We start from the raw sequence: 5,000 nt of genomic DNA on the forward strand, positions 1-5,000 counted from the left end.
GAGAAGGAGGGGAAGGAGAAGGAGGGAAATGAGTAGGGGAGAGTAGATGGGGGAGTAAGAAGAGGAGGAGGGTTGGAGGGGGAGGGTGGAGGAGGAGGGGAGCAGGTGAAAAGGAGAAGGAAGAGGCGAGGAGAAGGGTGAGAAGGGAAAAGAGGAGGAGGGAGAGGAGAAGGAGAAAGGAGGAGGCAGAAGGAGAGGTGGAGGAAGGAGAGTAGGAGGAGGAGGAGAATTAGGTGGGGAAAGAGAAGGGAGGAGATAAGGAAGTGTAGGGAAAAAAGGAAGGAAATGAGGAGAAGAGGAGGAGAAAGGAGATAAGGAGAAAGGTAGAGGGAGAGGAGGAGGACGATGATGAGGAATAGGAAGGAGAAGAGCAGAGAAATGAAGGGAGAGGAGGAGGAGGGAGAGGAGGAGGAAGAGGAGGAGGAGGGAGAGGAGGAGGAAGAGGAGGAAGATGGAGAGAAGAAGGAGGAAGAGAAAGGAGAGGAGGAGGAGGAAGAGAAGGGAGAAGAGTAGAAGGAAGAGGAGGAGGACGATGAGGAGGAGTAGGAAGGAGAAGAGCAGAGAAATGAAGGGAGAGGAGGAGGAGGGAGAGGAGGAGGAAGATGAGGAAGATGGAGAGAAGAAGGAGGAAGAGAAAGGAGAGGAGGAGGAGGAAGAGAAGGGAGAAGAGTAGAAGGAAGAGGAGGAGGAAGAGGAGGAGGAGGAAAAGGAGGATGAGGATGAAGAGGAGGAGGAGGAGGAGGAGGAGGAGGAGGACGGAAATGAGGAGAGAAGTAGAGGGAAAGGATAATGATGATATTGAAGTGAAGGAGGAGGAGGAGGAAGAGAAGGAAGAGGAGGAGATGGAAGTAGATGAGGACAGAAGTGGAGGGAGAGGAGGAGGAGGAAAAAGGAAGGAAATGAAGAGGTGGAGGAGGAGGAGGAGGAGGAGGAGGAAATGAGGAGAGAAGTGGAGGAAGGGGAGGATGAGTATGAGGATGAGGAAAGAGATGATGAGAGAAGTAGAGAGAGGGAGGAGGAGGAGGAGGAGCAGGAGGAAGAGGAGGAAGAGGAGGAGGAGGAATAAGGAGATGAGGAGAGTGGAGGGAGAGGAAGAGGAGGAATAAGAGGAGTAGGAAGAAGAGGAGGAGGAGGAGGAGGAGGAGGAGGAGGAGGAGGAGGAGGAGGAGGAGGAGGAGGAGGAGGAGGAGGAGGAGGAGAGGAAGAGTAGAGGGAAATCTCTCTGTTTATTGTTACATTAGTGCTGTCCTTGGCATTTCTGTTCCTCCTCCTCCTCTTCCCTTCCTCTTCCTCCCTCCCTCTTCCTTCCTGACTCCCTCTCTCATTCTTCGTAGACAGACTTCTTTCAATTCATCGTTTTTTTTCCGCTACCCTGTATTTCCTTCCTCTTCTTCCACTTCCTCTTCCTCCTCCTCTTCCTTCACTTTTATTTCTTTCTTCCTCCTCTTCCATTTTCTCTTCCTCCACTTCCTTCCACCTCTTCCTCTTTATCTTCCTCCACTTCCATCCAGTCCTCCAATTTTTCTATTCCTCTTCTTCCTCTTCCTCCACTTCCCTCCATCCTCTCTTCTTCCTCTTCTTGTTCCTTCACTTCCCTTGACTCCCTCCTCTTCCTTTTCCTCTTCCCATCGTCTTCCACCCTCCTTCCTCCCTCCCCCCCACCTCCTCTCCCTCTTCCCTCTACTGTCATTATCACTTGCCAAATACTCATCATTATCACCAAATAACTCACATACAACGACCGCCTCGGTGTAACGGACAGCCTTTGGAGGCTCACTAAGCCTTTCTAAGGTGCTCGTAATTCAAGGATTAAAAAAGATAATAATAAAAGATAATAATAGTAAACATAAAAAATTAAGGGAGGTCTTGTGTGTGGGGTTGAATATTTATGTGAAACTTTGTAAATTTAACCTGTAATGACTTTCTGGATATAGAACAATCTTTTTTGTCTTTAGAGGTGTCATTATTATTATCATTATTTTTGCTATTATTATTATTATTATTATTATCATTATTGTTATCATTGTTATTATTATTATTATTATTATTATTATTATTATTATTATTATTATTATTATTATTATTATCATTATTATTATTATTATTATTATTATTATTATTATTATTATGTTTATTATTATTATTATTATTGTTATTAATTATTATCATTATTATTGTCATTATTACTGTTATTATTGTTGTTATATTAGTTATTATTATCATGATTATTATCATTATTATTATTATTATTTTTTTCATTTTCCTTTAGGAATTTCCCCTGTGGGGCTACAAGGAGAAGGATGCCTAGTCCCAATCCCCGTCCCTTTCTTCTCGCCTCTTACATTCCAAGTGGGAATGCTTGGTGGCAGTATTCTTTTCCCCCACCACAGGGAATTCCCCCATCACAGAAAAAGAATACTCAGAGAAATGGTACAGGACAGCAACAAGGGGTTGGAGGACAGCATAACGGAGGGACAGTCGTAGTATAAAAGTGTCATCATTTCTCTATGAACAGAGTTTTCCTCTATCATAGACAAAATGATGTGTGGCTCTGGTCCGTAGGGGCGCCCCATATAGACCCTAAAGTATCAACTGCATGCTACTTTGCCACAATAACAAGCAGCCAATACCCCAGACGGTGGAATGGGAGGGTGGATGGGGGGTGAGGTAGGATGTGTGAGCAAAATTTGACGCAGCCCGAAGGGATTTCTCCCCGTCCTCTCATTTTATGCAATGGGGGGACGGAGAGGGGGGGTCGCTGATTTAATGAAGCGGCCTTGCTGTGGATGTGCTGTGTCTTGCGACACTGCTTCTGACCCAGGGCAGTGGACAAGGTGCAGGGATGACCCGTCATTCAGGAGGTGCTAAGATAAGAGGGAGGGTGGAGGGGTGTGGAGTGTATTCAGGGGTGGAATGGGTGGGATTGATTTTGTGCCTTTTTCTTTTTGGCTACCCCCCTTGTAAGGGGGAAAAAGTCTTGGTATATGTATGATGTATGTATGTATGTATTATTATTATCATTATTATCATTATTATTATTATTATTATTATTATTATTATTATTATTATTATTATTATTATAATTATTATTATTATTATTATTATTATTATTATTATTATTATTATAATTATTACTATTATTGTTATTATAGTTATTATTATTATTATTATTATTATTATTATTATTATTATTATTATTATTATTATTATTATTATTATTATTATTATTATTATTTATGTTTCTTAAGACAGATTGAACATTTTTAGAAGCTCCGCCATGGGATACGAACCCTGACCCGTGCGTCGAAAATCACGAGGGCAAGACGTTAGCGACCATGCTACCTGTGATGGTAGCATGGTCGCTAACGTCTTGCCCTCGTGATTTTCGACGCACGGGTCAGGGTTCGTATCCCATGGCGGAGCTTCTAAAAATTATTATTATTATTATTATTATTATTATTATCATTATTATTATTATTATCATTTTGTTTTTATTTGAATTGCCATTATTGAAACTTACACACACACAGACACACAGACACACAGACACACAGACACACACACACACACACACACACACACACACACACACACACACACACACACACACACACACACACACACACACACTGCGTGAAGGAAATAAAGAATACACAGATGTAGAAATGGCTGAAGTAATGACCGGACACTTTAAATCTATATTTATAGGTGAAAGCTCACAATGTGGGATGATGGTCACCAAGAAGGATCCCTCAAAATGAAAGAAATAACGGTGACACAGAAAGAAATAAGGGACCAACTAAAGAAACTTTATGTCAGAAAGTCACATGGGCTAGACGGAATAGCGAGCTGGATATTAAAAGAATGCATAGATGAACTCACAGATAAAATACACAAGATAATTTACTTCTCACTCAAAGAAGGAAAAATACCCCAAGACTGGAAAAATGCAAATATTGTACAAATATATAAGGAAGAAGATAAAGAAAACCCAAAAACAATAGATCGGTATCCTTTACAAAGGATTACAAAGGCGGAGCATGCCGACAGGAGACCTTTTGATCCATATCTAGGTCGGATGCAAGCACAATTGCAAAAATATGCGAAAGAGCTATCAAAAATAAATGGGCTAAACACTTGGAAGAGAACAAAATACTAAACCCCAACCAATTTGGATTTAGAAGTGGAAGATCATGTACTACAAACTTAATATACTTTTACCCAAGATTGGTAGATATAATACAAGAAAGAGATGGCTGGGCAGACTGTGCCATCCTAGACTTACGAAAGGCTTTTGACAAAGCCCTCTGTGAGGGGCACCGTCCTAGCCTCCCGATAGGGGGGGAGTGTGTGGCGTTAAACCATATATTCATCATCACCACACAAAAAGCTACTAAGAAAAATTAAAACATTAGCTGGCATGCAGGGAAAATTATTGGAATGGATGAAAGACTTCTTGAACAGAAGAAAAATGAAAATAGTACTTAGAGAAAAGAACTCAAATTGGGTAAACATGATAAGTGGAGTCCCCCAAGGCTCCGTGTTGGCTCCTATAATGTTTACTGTTTATATAAACGACATGGATGAAGAAATCGAATGTTATATCTACTTCTTTGCAGATGATGCGAAACTATTGAAGAGGGTAAGTAAAGAAGAAGATTGCAAATCTTTTCAAGAAGACCTGGACAAACTCTGGAAATGGAGTATAAAGAATGAAGTGAATTTCAACATTAAGAAATGTAGTATAATGGAATTTGGAAAAAAAAGTAGAAATAGGAAATCCGATCAATATAAAATTGGAACACAGGAAGTTAAAAAAGTAAACTCAGAAAGAGACCTAGGAGTAATTATCTCAAACAACATGTCACCAGACAAACATGTGAACAAAATAGTTGGAGAAACTTACAATTTAATAAGATCAAAGTGGCCTTTGACTACGTGGACGAGGAAATGGTAAAGAGAATACTAGTTACACTGATAAGACCAAAATTAGAATATGC

The sequence above is a fragment of the Oratosquilla oratoria genome, chromosome 5, assembly GCF_046742065.1.
Source record: "Oratosquilla oratoria isolate Oo_2021 chromosome 5, ASM4674206v1, whole genome shotgun sequence".
NCBI lineage: Eukaryota > Metazoa > Arthropoda > Malacostraca > Stomatopoda > Squillidae > Oratosquilla > Oratosquilla oratoria.